Here is a 19168-nt window from a genome sequence, read left to right as displayed (position 1 = left end):
TGATACTAAGAATTAAAGGGACACCGCGCTAATTCAGTTCTGTGGTCCCTTTCTAGCAGGAGTCACAAAAGACTGTGCAGGACTAAAGGTACCGTCACACATAGCGACGCTGCAGCGATACCGACAACGATCCGGATCGCTGCAGCGTCGCTGTTTGGTCGCTGGAGAGCTGTCACACAGACAGCTCTCCAGCGACCAACGATCCCGAGGTCCCCGGTAACCAGGGTAAACATCGGGTAACTAAGCGCAGGGCCGCGCTTAGTAACCCGATGTTTACCCTGGTTACCATCCTAAAAAGTAAAAAAACAAACGCTACATACTTACCTTCCGCTGTCTGTCCTCGGCGCTCTGCTTCTCTGGTCTGGCTGTGAGCGCCGGGCAGCCAGAAAGCAGAGCGATGACGTCACCGCTCTGCTTTCCGGCTGACCGACGCTCACAGCCAGAGCAGGAGGAGAGCAGAGCACAGCGCTGGAGGACAGACAGCGGTAGGTAAGTATGTAGTGTTTGTTTTTTTACTTTTAGGATGGTAACCAGGGTAAACATCGGGTTACTAAGCGCGGCCCTGCGCTTAGTTACCCGATGTTTACCCTGGTTACCAGCGAAGACATCGCTGAATCGGTGTCACACAGGACACCTTAAAGGTACTGTCACACTAGACGATATCGCTAGCGATCCGTGACGTTGCAGCGTCCTCGCTAGTGATATCGTCCAGTGTGACAGGCAGCAGCGATCAGGCCCCTGCTGGGAGATCGCTGGTCGGGGAAGAAAGTCCAGAACTTTATTTCGTCGCTGGACTCCCCGTAGACATTGCTGAATCGGCGTGTGTGACACCGATTCAGCGATGTCTTCGCTGGTAACCAGGGTAAACATCGGGTAACTAAGCGCAGGGCCGCGCTTAGTAACCCGATGTTTACCCTGGTTACCATCCTAAAAGTAAAAAAACAAACACTACATACTTACCTACCGCTGTCTGTCCTCCAGCGCTGTGCTCTGCTCTCCTCCTGCTCTGGCTGTGAGCGTCGGTCAGCCGGAAAGCAGAGCGGTGACGTCATCGCTCTGCTTTCTGGCTGCCCGGCGCTCACAGCCAGACCAGAGAAGCAGAGCGCCGAGGACAGACAGCGGAAGGTAAGTATGTAGCGTTTGTTTTTTTACTTTTTAGGATGGTAACCAGGGTAAACATCGGGTTACTAAGCGCGGCCCTGCGCTTAGTTACCCGATGTTTACCCTGGTTACCGGGGACCTCGGGATCGTTGGTCGCTGGAGAGCTGTCTGTGTGACAGCTCTCCAGCGACCAAACAGCGACGCTGCAGCGATCCGGATCGTTGTCGGTATCGCTGCAGCGTCGCTATGTGTGACGGTACCCTGCACAGTCTTTTGTGACTCCTGCTAGAAAGGGACCACAGAACTGAATTAGCGCGGTGTCCCTTTAATTCTTAGTATCAGTCGGGGTCCCAGAGGGCATCATAATGGAATCTGAGTGATAAGTCATCACTTTTATAAGAACAGGATGAGTGGGGATCTCAAAGAGTGGCCCTCCACCATAGTGGATTCACTCATGATTTCTGGGGATCTCAAAGAGTGGCCCTCCACCATAGTGGATTCACTCATGATTTCTGGGGATCTCAAAGAGTGGCCCTCCACCATAGTGGATTCACTCATGATTTCTGGGGATCTCAAAGAGTGACCCTCCACCATAGTGGATTCACTCATGATTTCTGGGGATCTGACCTTTGGGATCCCGACCGATCTTGATCATTTTGGGGACACTGCGCCGATTTGCTTCTTTTGCCCCTTCACCGTTTTTCAGCAGAGACGGTACAGGATCGTTGTTCTCGGGATCTGTGCGGATCTCAGAGGTTGGACCTCCACCGGTTGGTGTAATGGCTGATCACTAGGATCCCTTTATGATTAGTGGGGTCTGAGCTCTGGGACATCGGCCAATCTTAAAATTCATGGGGACACAGCGTTAACCCAATTAAGTGGCCTTTTCACAGCTTTTTGCTAGAGCAGATTGGAAAGACTCAGGATCCAAGAAGCTGGACCTCTCCCAATCATAGTGATGGCTGCCACTAGGATCCCTTTATAATTGGTGGAATCTGACCTTGACCGATCCTGACAATGAGGGGGTGATTGCACCAAATCCTTACGTTTCGTTTTTATATCACATCTGCCATCATTTTGCAAAGATTATCAAGCGATGGCTTATCTGATCTTTTTTATCAACGAGATCTTGTCACCAGTATCAGTGACATATCGGGGGGTCATCTCCCTTGGATTAGATGAATAAGGTTGATTTCCTCCATAGACAGCGCCACCTCTGTCTACAGGCTGTAGGGGGTATTGCAGCTAGGCCCATTCACTTTAATGATGTGGGGTCGCACGCTTTCAGCCGCCATATTTTCCAATCCTGTAAACCCCTTTTGACCAGGCACTATCCTGGCGGTCCTATATAAGAAGTGATGGGATTTGATGTAATCACAGCTCACAATAAATGACATCACTTACTGTATTGAATACATAGGACTTAATGAATCCCCGAAATAAAGACCCAATGAATGAATAAAGCCGCTTTTATGACCAAGCGATAATTTGCTAATGACTGTGAGAGATTACAACCTCGTAATCTTCCGTTCTCCTCCTCTCGCTGTTCCGTAAATGCCCGCCGCCATTACCAATCTTTAAAGCCGACTTTAAGTGGTGCAGATAAACCCGATGGCTTCAAATGAGGGAACATTACAATAATAGACTCATTTGCTAATGACAATAAATTAGGTCTTCTCCCAGCATATTCATTCAAAAATTAATTCTGATGTCGCTCCGCGGCGCAAATGTAAAAATAATTACATTTTACAACACACTTCTGCTAATTGCATCTGATGCTTCCAGCTTCATTATCACAGGCCCGATCCGCACAGCTCCCATGAAGCCGCCATCGCTTCCTACACGGAGCCGGCTTCTCCTCGCTCCACGCCGGGACACAAAACCCTCACGATATATGATGGGCAAGGCCTCTTCTAATTGGAGAAGCGTCAAAATGAAAGGCGCTGGCTGTGCCGTACAGGACGCCGGCTGTGCCGTACAGGACGCCATTCATTCTCATCTATGCCGCACGATGCGCTGCCATAACCATTCATCAGGTCAGAAGAAAAGATCTGACCAATACGGGACACATCCGTAATCCAGAGTGCTCTGCAAGAATAATCCAAGAGGTTATTCAGAATGTTCTGCTACAGTCCAATATTCCAGAATGTACTGCTACAGTCCAATAATCCAGAATGTACTGCTACAGTCCAATAATCCAGAATGTACTGCTACAGTCCAATAATCCAGAATGTACTGCTGCAGTCCAATAATCCAGAATGTACTGCTGCAGTCCAATAATCCAGAATGTACTGCTGCAGTCCAATAATCCAGAATGTTCTGCTACAGTCCAATAATCCAGAATATACCGCTACAGTCCAATAATCCAGAATGTTCTGTTACAGTCCAATAATCCAGAATATACCGCTACAGTCCAATAATCCAGAATGTTCTGCTACAGTCCAATAATCCAGGATATACGGTTACAGTCCAATAATTTAGAATGTATTGCTACAGTACAATAATCCAGAATATATTGCTACAGTCTAATAATCCAGAATATACTGCTACAGTCCAGTAATGCAACATGCTCTACTGCAGACCGATCGTGAAGAATGTTCTTTCAGAGCCCAATAATCCAGAATATAGTATCGGGGCCCAATAATCTAGAATGCTCTCCAACAGTCTAACCATTCAGAATGTACTGCTACTGCCCAATAATCAAGACTCTTCTCCTACAGCAGAATAATCTAGACTAGAATGTTTCCATACATGCTAATAATTCAGAATGTTCTGTTGCAGCACACCTACTGCTCAATAATCCAGAATCATCGAGATCAGAAAAAAAAAACAACGAACCTTTTTTATACCACAATGCTCCTAAACCCAGATGTCGGATTATCAGATTTCTACACCTCATTGTCCATTTGATAATCCAGGACATCATCTAGACACTGGTGGGGCCATGATTATCCTGGAATATTTGATTATATGTAGCACATAGTGCGTAACTCCCCCCTTCACCACGCTGGACACAGCGGCAGAGCGATTAAGACCCGGGATGGGTTGAAACTTCTCCAAATAGTCGCCTATGTCCCCACATAATGCTCCACAACCGAGTGCAGCTGATTCTTCTTCCCTTCCTGGGAGCTGGAAAGCAACTATAAAAGGTGGGTAAATATCCCATCAACAGAACAGGTGAACTCAAAGCTTATTGCCCACAGCTGAGGGTTTGTGACAAATGCAACACAATCCTCTGAGCTGAACACATCATCAGCACTGATGAATCCTGTCCTGAGAGTTGCTACAATGTATCAGTCTGGAGGTCTCGCTCTTTACGATTAGGTCGGGGGTTCTCTGGACAGAATAGAACCGTAACAAACCCTCATGAGAGACTACAAAATGTCGCTAAACATTGAGACACGTGATACTTATTTTATAGCACAATAATAACGACAACTCTCAGGACTTCATTAAAGACTTGATGAGGCTCAGACCGAGATGGAAAATAATGATAATAAATCTCACTGTAAATGAAGAAGTCCCCGGAGAGTCATCCACTCGTGTGTCTCTACTCGTACCTACAGGTCAATGGGGCCGCAGTGTCCACATCACACATAGTGAAGAGACACATAAAAGAAGCACATGTAGAGAACGGCAGCAGAAATCACCCAATACAGCCCAGGAGATGAACGATCGTCATCTGTAATCAGGTCCTCATTATGTATCAGACGTATCAGGAAAATGTTCTATTTAATATCTAATTATCTGCTATCAAACTCAAAGAAGCTTTATCGGCCGGACAAAATACATATTAGTTTTGATAATAGGTATGGGGACTGCAGGAATGATAAATGGGGCACATCCAAGGTGGAGGCTATGGAAGTCCATTGCATATCATAGTTTTCTTTATCGCAGCCTATAGCATGGTTATCTATCTATATATCTATAGATCTATTATATTATCCTCTATTTATTATCTCTATATCATCCATCTATTTATTATCTATCATATATCTATTATCTCTCTATCTATTCATGTATCTATCTCCCGGCCCAGTACAGCAGCCCATCTCCCGGCCCAGTACAGCAGCCCATCTCCCGGCCCAGTACAGCAGCCCATCTCCCGGCCCAGTACAGCAGCCCATCTCCCGGCCCAGTACAATCTCCCGGCCCAGTACAGCAGCCCATCTCCTGACCCAGCACAGCAGCCCATCTCCTGGCCCAGTACAGCAGCCCATCTCCTAGCCCAGTACAGCAGACCATCTCCTGGCCCAGTACAGCAGCCCATCTCCCGGCCCAGTACAGCAGCCCATCTCCCGGCCCAGTACAGCAGCCCATCTCCTGACCCAGCACAGCAGCCCATCTCCTAGCCCAGTACAGCAGCCCATCTCCTAGCCCAGTACAGCAGCCCATCTCCTGGCCCAGTACAGCAGCCCATCTCCCGGCCCAGTACAGCAGCCCATCTCCCGGCCCAGTACAGCAGCCCATCTCCCGGCCCAGTACAGCAGCCCATCTCCCGGCCCAGTACAGCAGCCCATCTCCTGACCCAGCACAGCAGCCCATCTCCTAGCCCAGTACAGCAGACCATCTCCTGGCCCAGTACAGCAGCCCATCTCCTGGCCCAGTACAGCAGACCATTTCCACCCTCGGCCACAGACTGTGCCTGGGATCTGGTCCGGTGGCCTCGCAGGACCAGAACCTCACATTGCCTGTATTCCACCCTGATTAACTCAGAGACTTCACAAGACGTTACTCGTCTGCCGGCGAACTGGACGGTAAACAGAAGAGAAAGTTCAGCCGCCTCTAATAGGATCTGACAGGGAAACTTTCCTACAAGTCCTGGCATTGTGACGGGTTAAGAGACAGCGGGCATTAATCCTATACCATCTATTGCCAAACTTCCTTTTTGTGGTCAGCTGAAAAGCTGTGTGGTCGCCTACGACAGCCCGAAGCGTCGATGTGCGCTCCAACACGGGAAAGTGAGGCCGTCATATGGTGGGGAGAAAAAAAAAGGAAGAAAAACCGCAACCAACCCACTTGCTTCTGCCTTCCTCTCAAATGTAACCTCGAGCTATTCTGCGAGCGCTCCGCTTCTCTTTTTTTTCGGGATAATTTAAACCATACAGAGCTCGCCGCGCTGCCACGTTTCAGCCTGCGCATTCCAATCTAATCTCCGCACTTTAATAACTAACATTTTATATTCCTCTCCTAACACTGACCCCGCAGAGACAACACTGCTACATCCAAACTAATCACTGCAAATGGACAAACACAGAGGAGCGGCGAAAGCAAACCACAAAAAGTCCAGAACATCTTACAGAAAAACATCTGTCTGCTCAAACCATTGCACAACGCAGAAGTTCTGCAGCCGCTGATATCATTCACGTGTCAAGATCTCTACTTGCTGTCATGATTGGAAGCTTTCTAGTCTACAGAGGCAGAAAACCTGGACAAAGCTGAGAATTCTCACAGCTGAGAGTTTGCTACTCTTCTATCCAGTCTAGATAATCTATGAGCTAAAAACTATGAACTCTAGACTGACACATTGTAACAAACTATCAGGACAGCAGAGAGTTCTGTGCTCCTGGGGTGTTTAGCTCACAGAGGATTGTCTACAATGGATACACTTGTAACAAGCTGTAACCTAAAAATGTTCTACAAGATTCTAATGTTTTGTGAAAGAGATTCTCCAGAGTGGACAGGAAATAAAACTTCACGTTTAATATAGAAACATTAAAAGGACATGTAGTGGATAAACTTGGAAGACCAGGATGGCTAGCGACCGACGCGTTTTCACCCGTGAGGTCTTAATCATGATATTCTAAAATTTTGGCCCTTATTCATTATCTGCACGCTTCTTTTTAAGTCACTTTTCTTTCGGTCTTGTGGTATTTCATCGACGTTGTTTGTGTTTTTTGTGTTTTAGAGCAAAAAAGTTGCACGGTTTACAAAATGTGCAACTAATTGTCACAAATTTTGGAAAAGTTGCAAATTATCAATCATGCGAAAACATCTGTAAACCCTAAACAATGAAAAACTTAAAATAAATAAACAAACTCAAATCAAATGAAAAAGGCACAAATGGAAAGATAAATGTGGTGCAGACAAAAAGGCGCAAAACACTAAAAACTTGTCGAAAAACAGGTGCAAATGCAATTACAAATTGGGATCCTTGTGCTTTAAAGTTTCTACAAGCTGTCAGAGAAGAAGATCATCCAAAAAACCTCTACAGACCTTACACTTCTTGTTATAACTGTATCAAGTCAAGGCAATCCTCTGTGAGCTGCTGGTGGGCTTAGCTCACAGAGGATAGTCTAGGATGAATACACCTGTAGCAAACCCTCATCTGTATAACAAATTTTCTGCAAGGATCTAAGATGCGTTCTAGGGTCTCTGCGAGCTGTCATTCAATAGAAACATTCCTTTTAATATTCTAAGTCTGACATCCAGTACAAAGCTAATGCTGAGGGTTTGTTACAATTGTATCCAATCTAAACAATTCTCTGTGAGCTAAACTGGCTGGACTGCAGACTGATACATTGTAGCAAACTATCAAAACTGGGGAAAGATTTCTGCCGCTAATGTAGTTTGCCCATAAAGAATTGTCTAGCCTGGATACAACTGTAGCAAACCCCCAGATGTGAAAAGTATTAGGTCTGTGCAGGTTTTCAGTCTCTGCACGGAGGGAATGGCTGCCGTAATAACATAGGAGCGCTGTCATTGACTCGCCTGACCTGTATACAGCCTGTAATACCGGTTAGCAGATCTCAAAATCAAATAAAACGACAGAACGGCCTCCAGGGCAGGAATATCGAATAAAAAAATGTTCAGCATTTAGCCCCATCCATCAAATACTTGTAAGGACAAAAAAAAGTATTACATTAGGAAAATGAGTGAGATGGCCAACCATCTATCACCAGAGCCAAAAACCTAATCATCATGCCATGGCTGAGGAAAATGGCTCATCCGACATAAAGGATCTGTGGGCAATGTACTACAAGTGTCAGCATGCTCATAGCTGGAAAACCATGGTATGCCTAGACTGACCAGATAAACGCTTCATGTTACGCAGCCAAATCTTCAATTTATCAAAAAAAAAAAAAAACTGAAAGAAGCAATGTTGCAAAAATCTCCCAGCAATTTATGTACACAGCTGTTTCCATGGTTACAGACTACAAACAAACCAGGTGTAGTCTGATCCTACAGTCCCGTGCACTGCACTCACTGTGCCCTCCATTAAGATAGCGAGAGAAGGAGGAAGATGAAGGGCAGTAACACAGGACCCAATGATCAGACTACAAAAGTTCTGTTTGTAGTCTGTAACCATGGAGACACATAGGTTTGCATAGCGGATGCATACATAAAACGATGGAATTTTTCTTTTTGAATCATAGCTATTTGTAAAGTTGCTTGAATTTCATTTTTTTTTTCAGATGTATTGGAGCAGTGGCTGCAGAAGTGAGAGCACCCCTTAATAACCATGAATGGCTGATCATGGGTCGCGTATTAGTCAGGGACTGTTTGCCGTTCTTTATTTGCAGGAAGCCGGGACACAAAGTCCATTCTATTCAGACCTGCAGCCAAGTTCAAAAACAAGGTCACAACCCTACAGGGTGAAGCAAAAGTCACCTAATCCCAGGATTTGCCAATGTGTCTGAAGAGTGGACGGCTTACCTCTGTGACCCCAAGAAACCGGGCGAACGGGGGTCCCCTGAGCTCTAGATAACTACTCTTCCATTAACCCCTTAGTGACAAAGCCAAATTTTTTAAATCTGACCAGTGTCAATTTATGTGGTAATAACTCTGGAACGCTTCAACAAATCCCAGTGATTTTTAGATTGTTTTTTCGAGACACATTATACTTTATGATAATGGTAAATTTAGGTTGATATGTTTTGTGTTTATTTATAAAAAATATCAGAAATTTGAGAAAAATGTTACAAAATTAGCAATTTTCAAACTTTGATTGATTATCCCTTTAATCCAGGTAGTCATACCACAGCAAAACATTAATAAATAACATTTCCCTCATATCTGCTTTACATCAGCATCATTTATAAAATGTTCTTTTATTTTGTTTGCATTTTAGGAGGTTTAAAAATGTAGCAGTAATTTTTCATTTTTTCAAGGAAATTTACAAAATTTATTTTTAACAAACTTATCCATGTTTGAAGTGACTTTAGGGGTACCATATATTGGGAAACCCCCAAAAGTGATACCATTTTAGAAACAGCACCCCCTGACATATTGAAAACTGCAGTCGGGTAGTTTATTAACCCTTCAGGTGCCTTTCAGGAATTAATGCAAAATGGCATGACAGAAATGAAAATGTGTATTTTTACCACCTAAATGCCTCTAACTTCTTAACAGGTTACAACAGCCGTCAGACTCTAAGGCCACTATTTGGTCGTGAATTGCTATGGCAAACATCAGGACCACACAATCATGATCTGAGGGCACCAATTGGGATAAAGAGGAAGCGCTCACACTCTGTTAACCATTTATATTGATGTAGTCACTATTGACAGCAGCATCTAAAGGGTTAAACAGATTTGGACGGTGCAAACACTGATCGTGGCTGATGCAGCAAGTTGTCAGCTATAGTGTACAGCCGACAGCTGATGGATTGTCACCTGTATGGGCACGCTATTCTCTTATATCTCAGGTCAGTTAAAAGACGTATTGGCGGTCATTAAGGGGTTAAAGGGGTTTTCTCCAACATAAACATTTATATCATATTCACAAGTATACCAAAAATGTCTGATTGGTGGTAATCCAGCCTCCTCCGAGACTGGACCAGCACCTATTACATCACGTGAGGGGCGTAACTGTATTTGCTGCAAGGGTGGCAATCACACCCGGGCCCTGCGGCCTGGGGGGCCCAAAAAGTCCCTTTGGCCTATATGTAAAGACCAATACTATAAAAGACTTCCAATAGCACCATTAATTCCATAGACATTACAGACATTATTATCACTGTCCCCATTGGGGCTCACAATCTAGATTCCCTATCAGGATGACTTTGGAGTGTGGGCGGAAATTGGCGAACCCTAAGGAGACCCCCGCAAACACAGGGAGAACATACAAACTCCTTGCAGATGTTGTCCTTGGTGGGATTTGAACCCAGGACCCCCGAGTTGGAAAGCAACAGTGCTAACCACTGAAACACCGTACAGTGCTACCCACTGAGCCACTGGACATTGCTAACCACTGAGCCACTGTGTAGTGCTAACCACTGAGCCACTGTGTACAGTGCTAACCACTGAGCCACTGTGTACAGTGCTAACCACTGAGTCACTGTGTACAGTGCTAATCACTGAACAGCTTACAGTGCTAACCACTGAGCCACTGTGTACAGTGCTAACCACTGAGCCACTGTGTACAGTGCTAACCACTGAGCCACTGTGTACAGTGCTATCCTCTTAGCCACCGTACAGTGCTATCCACTGAGCCACCGTACAGCACTAACCCCTGAGTCATCGTAGAGTGATAACCACTGAGCCACCGTGCTTTCCATCAGTTCTTTATGGCATAAATGTCTATAGGAAGACCCCATTGGTGAGAGTCCCCCCACCCCCCACCCCCCCCCCCCCCACAGCACATAAAGGGTATCCTCCCATAAATGAGTATAGGACAATCTACAGCGAGGAACGTTTCAAATTTCATTGACAGCTTGGTCAATATCGCTGTAATGGAGAGGATCTGACTTTCCCAGTCTTCTGAATGGCAGGGGTATGGCAGAGCGGTGTACTGATGCATACCAGGACAGATCTGCTGCTCAGGATCTCGGGAAAGCTGGATGCTGGCAGCGATACTAGACATCCGGCTGATGGACGCTGCCCCCCGTGCTCTTACCTACATGTTACACCACCTTCTCCGCTCCCCGGCACCAGCAGTGAGGCGGCGGCACGCTGCCATATGGCGTTTGCTATACATTCTCCAACATATCGCTTTTTTTCCTATTGCACATTTCCAGTCGAACAATTTAACAATATGTTACAGAAATCTCAGTTTATTTTGCACGCCCAAGAGAGAAAACAAACTGTACGGATCTGCGCCGACTGCCCCTGCGAGGCCCGACGGGAGCCCTCACCGCAGGCGGCTATATATGTACAATACAGGGTGTGTGCTGGGGACAGATGAGTTCAGATGTCGGCCCTATCCCTGCCCCGGGGCCACAGTAATGCAGCGGACTACCTGGGGGAGAGGAGTAAGGTACCAGATACCGGCCCTGTGACAGAGGGGGCAGGTGGGGTCACCGGATCTCAACTCATCGTGGGGTTTTCCAGTTTTACGTAAAGTTCAATCGTAGTATGGAGAGAAAATCTGCAAAATGTAAAGCGCTGCGGAATATGTTAGTGCTATATATAAAAAAAATATTATTATTATTATCATTATAAAATCTGCAACTTTCCAACAGACTTTGGGCTTCATTTACTTTTCATCTTAAGATCTCTGCTTGCTGTTTCACAGAGGAGGATTCCATTCTAGACAGACAATTCTGTGTTTAGCTAAACAGACAGGAGTCCGGACTGATACCTTGTAATAAACGGTCAGGACAGGAGCGAGAGCTCTGCTTACTGATATGTTCAGCTGGCAAGCTGTCTATTCACTGACAGCAAACGGAGGTTACAGCAGCTAGAAGCACAGTAGGACAGATCACAGGATCCCCTAGACTAGACACAATGGAGACAATTGTATTTACAGATTGCAGAACGGTCCCATATACAGGGATCGATGGCAAGCACTGTTCATCCTGGGCCTCCTGGTGCAGCAGAAAATATAAAATGTCTCAGAGAAGTGGGAATACGGCTTTAAATTGACAGCATTATGTGGACATAGTCTAATATATAATTGCCTAGAATACTACTTCCTGCAATTTGTGCCAACTTCCTGTCCGGAGCTAATGTGCGGAGCTAATGTCCGGAGACAAGTGACGTCAACAGTGTCCAGTGTCTGATTGGTTGCCGCCTGCTGCGAGCGACCAATCAGAAACGTGCCGTACTGTGACACACTCCGCCCGCCATTTTGGTGTGATTTTTGAATTTTTACCTCACAGCAAGTTTCTACTGCGTGGAGGCGGGCCCAGTGACGTTGCTCTTCAAGCTCCTGCCGAATTTCGTCAAAAAAATGATAATACCATTTACCAAAACTATATATATTTAGTTGTGACGTGGTTCAGTGACATTTTCACACCAATTTTGAACTTTTGTTTGGTGTTTTCTCCATATACTGCCTATTATTCACTGACTGTTATACTGAGAGACTGCCGTTTATTAACCTCTTCTTTGCCACATTGGGTATATTGCTCTATTATTTGCCACATAAGGACATTGTCCATTATTGCCCAGCAATTTCTCTGCAATATAAACTGCCTATTTATTAATATCTGCATTCCTGCAAAGAACTATTGCCTATTATTAACTGGCTATTTTCCTACTACCTGACACTGCCTCTTATTAACCTGTTGTTTGCCACCACCACGCTTAAAGCTGTTTAGCTTAGCCAACATGAGCTCTAATAGTAAGGATACTAATGACACAGAGCCCAAAGCTGCTGATGGCGCACGTAAGATTAGGTCTGGTAGAAAGTATACTAATAATGCAGAGCAAAAAGACGCCGATGCCGCACGTAAGCGCAAACAGCGTGCTAACAAGAGTACAGAGGATAGATGCAAGCGCATGGACACTGTTAAGTATACTAATGACACAGAGTCCAAAGCTTATGATGGCGCACGTAAGATCAGGTCTGATATAAAGTATGGTAATGATGCAGAGCGAAAAGCCGCCGATGCCGCATGTAAGCGCAAACAGCGTGCTAAGTCTGATGTCTTTCATCCCTCCCCTCATAAGCATGTTCATGGATCCTGTGTAACTGTACATTAAATAACAAGAATTGTCAAGAGCTGGTGAGTGCAGTCATTTTCTGTTCTTTCTTACTATTATTTATTAATTGTATTATTCTTACATTTGAATAAATAAAGTATATATGGATTCTAGACTCCCGATTCTTTAGAATCGGGCTGCCATCTAGTACTTAATAAATGAGTATGTCTAATAAGACGCACCAGGGCTTAGTGTTCGAAGTGGAGGATAGTGAAAAGGTGGCTGGAGAAGTAAAGGTTAAAGGTCAGTGTGATCCAGAAATCCAGGGCACTTGTACTCATTGACACAGAAGACTAATCACAAGATCAATAGACCATGTGATTAGCTTCTCCTAGAGGGGAGTCTGGGATAAACAGGCTGCAAATGTTCTTCCTACAGAGAAATATATGCATCAATCCCAACAGTGAGGAAGGGAAGAACGAAAGGAAGAAGGAAGGCAGAAAGGTAGGAAGGTAGGAAGGCAGAAAGGAAGGCAGAAAGGAAGGGAGAAAGGAAGGGAGAAAGGAAGGGAGAAAGGAAGGGAGAAAGGAAGGGAGAAAGGAAGGGAGAAAGGAAGGGAGAAAGGAAGGGAGAAAGGAAGGGAGAAAGGAAGGGAGAAAGGAAGGGAGAAAGGAAGGGAGAAAGGTATGGAGGGAGGGAGAGAGAAAGGAAGGAAGGAAGGGAGGGAGGGAGAAAGGAAGGAAGGAAGGGAGGGAGGGAGGAAGGAAGGAAGGAAGGGAGGAAGGAAGGAAGGAAGGAAGGAAGGAAGGGAGAAAAGAAGGAAGGGAGAAAGGAAGGAAGGGAGAAAGGGAAGGAGGGAAGGAGGGAAGGAGGGAAGGAGGGAAGGAGGGAGGGAGGGAAGGAGGGAGGGAGCGAGGGAGGAAGAAAGGAAGGAAGGGAGGAAGGAAGGAAGGGAGGAAGGAAGGAAGGAATGAAGGAAGGGAGAAAGGAATGAAGGGAAGAATGATGGGAGGGAAGAAGGAATGAAGGAAGGAAGGAAGGGAGGAACAAAGGAAGGGAAGAAGGAAGGGAGGAGGGAATGAAGTCACTGTGTACATTCATTACATTACTGATCCCGAGTTACATTCTGTATTGGGGTACATTCCATGGTCAGTAAACGCTGCAGGTTGGACATTGCGTAAATCCACAGTGTCCAACCCACAGCGGACAGATGTTACAGCATAGTGGATGGGATTTCAAGAAATCCCATCTCCACTATGCGTGCAGGGACACCTCTGGCTTCCCTGCGGAGACGGACATGCAGTGCGCCTTTTCAGACCGCAGCATGTCAATTTACCTTGTGGAGAAGCTCAGTCTCTGCAAGATAAATATCACCATCCAATGTATACAATGCGGTGATTCTGTACAGTTCAATGAATACATGAGGACTCACCTGTGTTCAAAAGCCGGCAGCGCTTTGAACGGAGCGGAAATGTGCTGCGTCCAAAGCGCTGCCTAATACTGACAGTGGGGACGTAGCCTTATACCCCAGAGCTGCACTCATTATTCTGCTGGTGCAGTCACTGTGTACATACATTACTGACCCAGAGTTATGTCCTATGTTATAACCCAGAGCTGCACTCACTATTCTGCTGGTGCAGCCTACATACATTACTGATCCTGAGTTATGTCCTATGTTATACTACAGAGCTGCACTCACTATTCTGCATATGAACAATAAATGGTGCTCACAGATAGACATACCCTTTAAGGCCGAGCTGCCTCAGGGGGTCCTAGTGAGAGGAGGCCATAGAGCGCAGCTCCTGTAATGAGTCCGTGTATCCTCCATGTATCTGTCAGCCCTCGGCTATTCCACATCTGAGCACATTGCACAGATAAAAGCTGTTTCGAATTACACTGTACACAATATTTGTATTAATTTTTTATACCCACTTGAGTGAGGGAATGCGGCCGACCTGTCAATGACCCTGGGTGGTCTCGCTCATCTCTGGTGGGTGACGCCTTGACACTGCAGCCTGCAGACTCTGGAGGAACATTGTGCATCGATCGCTGAACTTACATGAACTGGATAATGCCTGATTTTCATGCAGATTATGCTCCGGTGCGGCCGTCGCTCTACAACTTCATACTTTAATTTTAAAGGACCATAAATCTCCTCTCTTTCTGCGCTTACACACTGTGACGACCCCACTGCTGCCCACACTGAGCTCACCTTCAAACGAATACAGCCCGTTTGTAAAATGAGATTGTATGCTCTACACTCAATAATATTATGAATAATAACATTATTTCTTGTTTATTGTAATATTTACAAACCCATATAGTGATAAGAATAAGGTCTCAGAGCAGCACAGAGTATTTCAGAAGAGGCAGGAATGGAGTGCGCCATTCTTGGTGCAGACACTGACCTGGACGGGTTGCATGTGACAAGGGCAGTGGCATCATGAGAAGGGTAATGGAGGTTAGAGAATAGAAGCAGCAGGGTCCCTGAGCAGCACAGAGTATTTCAGGAGATTATGGGACCACAGATTGCTGATTAGATAACAGAAGCGGCAGGATCCCCAGCAGCACAGAGTATTTCAGGGTATATGTGTTCTGATATTATGAGTGATCAGACATGTATGTGACAGTACAGGGTGCTGAAGAGAGTAACAGAATCAATTAAGGGTGCACAGTAATGAGACCACAGACAGAGCATAGTCTCCAGCAGCACAGAGTATTTCAGGGTATATGTGTTCTGATATTATGAGTGATCAGACATGTATGTGACAGTACAGGGTGCTGAAGAGAGTAACAGGATCAATTAAGGGTGCACAGTAATGAGACCACTGACAGAGCATGGTCTCCAGCAGCACAGAGTATTTCAGGAGATAAGTAAGCTGATAAGGGCAGGGACCATGGCAAGATATGTGACAGTATCAAGTTCACATTGGGGAGGATTAGGGGTCAATGATGGGAGCACAGATGAAAAATGTAATCATAGAAAGAGCAAAATGCCCAGCAGCACAGAGTATTTCAGAGGATATGAGCAGATCTCACAAGGCGAGTGATATGGACAGGAAAGTATATGACAGTAACATATTCATGGTGGGGAGGGTGATGGGGTAAATTAGGGAACCTTAGATTGACAATTTGATCATAGAGAGAGCCGGTCCCCCAGCAGTACAGAGTATTTCAGAGGATGTGTGCTGCTGAGCCACCAACAGGTCAGGTATTTAGGATTTCCTTTGTATTGCTCAGGAGATAACTGCAGAACCTGCACAGGCAACAAGTCCATCACGTGGGCAAAACTAAGGAAATCCTGAAAACATGACGTGTTGGTGGCTCTTGAGGGCTGGATTTGGGGGAACACTGGATTAAGGGGTCAATTAGGGAACCATGGATAATTAGATACAAAAAGAAACAGGTCCGTCGCAGCACAGAGTGTTTCAGGAAGAGTTCAAATTTCAGGTCCAAGGCCACTAACTACACCATCTATCATCTGCCTCGGTCATCCTGGAGGAAGATGTCTCCATCCAGTTTCTGGTGCTCCTCAGTAGTCTACGGCGCCTTAGGGTCTTCACACTGCGGTCTGCAGCCCACGGGCGATGGAAACCTGAGCAGGTCTTAAGGGGTTAATCATCAGCTTGACTCCTATCCAGAAAGAAACCCTTCAGATGTGTGCGAGTGGCTGAGGGCTGCGGGATTGGGCAGAATGGGGCAATTCAGGATTACTGGAGTGCGGCACATTTTAGACAACTACTTGAGCATGAGAAGAGGCGACTCCTGCAAACGGCAAATATCGGCTCGGCTTCTTCCTTAAAAGGTGCAACGTGAAACAAATCAACTTTCCTCAAGAATGTGGCCTGCAGTGTAGAAACCCACGGAGGCCTAGCATGAGCCGTCCACCGCCCCAGAGGGCCCACCTGCAGCACATAGCGCAGCACATCGCGCAGCCGTGGTCTTCGCCCTTGTTTATGTAACCCCAGTGAGGGGCTGCGGTCTATGGCGGATGATTGCTAGCAGCTGTATTATGACAGGTTACAGCGAGGTGGTCATCGCTACAGATGTTCCTATAATTGCAGGGGAAGGGGGGATTTTTACTAACAAACAACCTATCAAGTCATAACGTGGAACATGTTACCAAGTCTGACGAGCCGGACGGCGATGGAGCGCAATGTACAGCGAATTCACCATAACGGAAAAAAAGAACAGCAATTTGTGCAGAAGGTCAATCAAAAAAAAAAAAGAGACAAAACCCATTCATAGCTCGATCTGCACCCCTCCCCCCCCAGGAGAGGGAAAATGGAATCTGTTATTGGTGTCATTTGTCACATTGCTGTGGCCCCATAAAATGCCAGAATGGGGGACATGTTTCCTCCATTCTCAAGTGTTGCAAACCCCAGAAAGGAGCAGAAGCGAGAAACTGCCTGAGCATACGCCTACCACTCCATTCACATCTATGGCACCGAGGATATGAAGATAGTCGCATCATAGACCTGCATGAATTGGGAGGGCGCATGCGCAATGTGCAGAACCACTCTAGTCGCCTAGAGAACTATCTGAACACCAACAGAGAACAGGGGACGCATGCGCCCTGCCCCTCCATTCACTTCTATCAGAATACTGCGCAATGCTCAGGTATCTTCTCCAGTGCCATAGACTTGAATGAAGTAGTAGAGCACAGGCGCAATTTGCAGCGCAATTCTATTCCTCCAGGGAATGATCTTGCAATCAGGGAAAAAACAGGGGACACATGCGCCATGCCATACCGTTCACTTCTATCAGATTACTGCGCTCATGTTTCTTTTCAAGTGCCATAGACTTCAAAGAAGTAGTAAAGCGCATGGAAAATTAGCAGCTCCATTCTACTCATCTTGAGAACATTTTTACTACTAGGGAAGAACAAAGGTCAAAGGGAGAATGACAATGAGGTAGTAGGGCGCATGCGCATCTTGCAGCCCAACTCTTTCTCCAGGGTTTGATCTTGCGACCAGAGGAGATCATGGGATGTGCGCATCTTGATGCTCTTTTTTTGGACTATAAGAATGCTGCGCCGTGTGCTCTGCTTTATTCCCAAGTATCATGGTGCATGCACAATCCGTCCCTCTATTTTATTCATCCTGGATGTAACATTTTACTAATCATTGGTCCACTCCATTCAGGACAGCAGCGTGAAGGAGTCAAATGAATCGGAGCATACATCCCCCAGTCATCACCCTGGTGCAAAATTGCAGCCATAGTTAGTTCAATGAAGTGGCAGATGGAGCAAACGCCACACCGATCCATACTACCCTGCAGCCGGACTGGGGCGCATGCGCGATCTGCTGTGCTGACGCATACGTGACTTGGTGCATCACTTTACTTCTCAGGGCTGTGATCTTGCAAAAAGGTGACCGAGACACAAGTCCTTAATTCCAGAGATCATCGTGGACCTACATTAATCAGATATCCAGTAACTAACGCAGACCGAAATCGCCCTTAATTGAGATCATTTTTCAGGAAAACTCTTGCTTCCTCCAAGGAAAATCAAGTTACATAAAACAAGAATGAACCCAAAATCCAAGGAGCCCGTACAGATAAATGAGCAATCAAATGGGGTGTTTGATCTTAGCAAAATATGGCTGCTCTCTTCCAGAAACAGCGCTACTTTAGCCTTAAGGTTATGGGTGGTATTGCAGCTGTCATACTCACTTCAATGCTGCTGAAGTGAGAAATTGGCCTTACTGTGATAGAACCAAAGTCCGGTGACAAAGTGGAGCAAATCTCTCCAGTCGTCCAGCAGGATAAGGAATATCAGAGCAATGGATGCAGAAAAAATGAGAAAAGTCGAAATGGAAAAGTAAAGAGTGAGTAAAAGGTTAATTCTGAGACAGAAGAGGAAACCGAAGACAAACATAACATAAAGGGTAAATCGTCCTTCTAGGGAAACTCTTCCTTTGGCAGCATTAGGCTTTATTTCCCGTTTTATGGCCGGTATAGCACATGGACGAGATTCTCCTGTATATTTACATATCTGGACACCTCGGTGGGAAATCCTACGGCGGGATTCATCAAAGGCGACCACAGATCTTCCCATAGCGGGGGAGGGGCGCACGACACATTGCATCTTCTTCGTCCATCATTGATGTTATTAGTCAGAATCCCACAGATATTTATTCAGCTGCTGCAGTACGGGGACACCGGCTCCTCTACAACGCACAGTATAGCTTTCAGCTTTTGAAATAATTTGGGACTTTATTCTCTGTCAAATGAGGAAGAATTTAGTATATAAAAAAAAA

The 19168-nt window shown here is 45.8% G+C and overlaps 1 protein-coding gene across 29 annotated transcripts in view; it reads right to left on the bottom strand.

The window, feature by feature from the left end:
• NFIA (nuclear factor I A) overlaps positions 1-19168 on the bottom strand; it is a 500144-nt gene that overhangs the window by 243841 nt on the left and 237135 nt on the right. The gene's annotated exons all lie outside the window — the stretch shown is intronic.

The sequence above is a fragment of the Ranitomeya imitator genome, chromosome 8 (genome assembly GCF_032444005.1).
Source record: "Ranitomeya imitator isolate aRanImi1 chromosome 8, aRanImi1.pri, whole genome shotgun sequence".
NCBI classification, from domain to species: Eukaryota; Metazoa; Chordata; class Amphibia; order Anura; family Dendrobatidae; genus Ranitomeya; species Ranitomeya imitator.
This window is presented reverse-complemented; position numbering and strand designations above follow the sequence as displayed.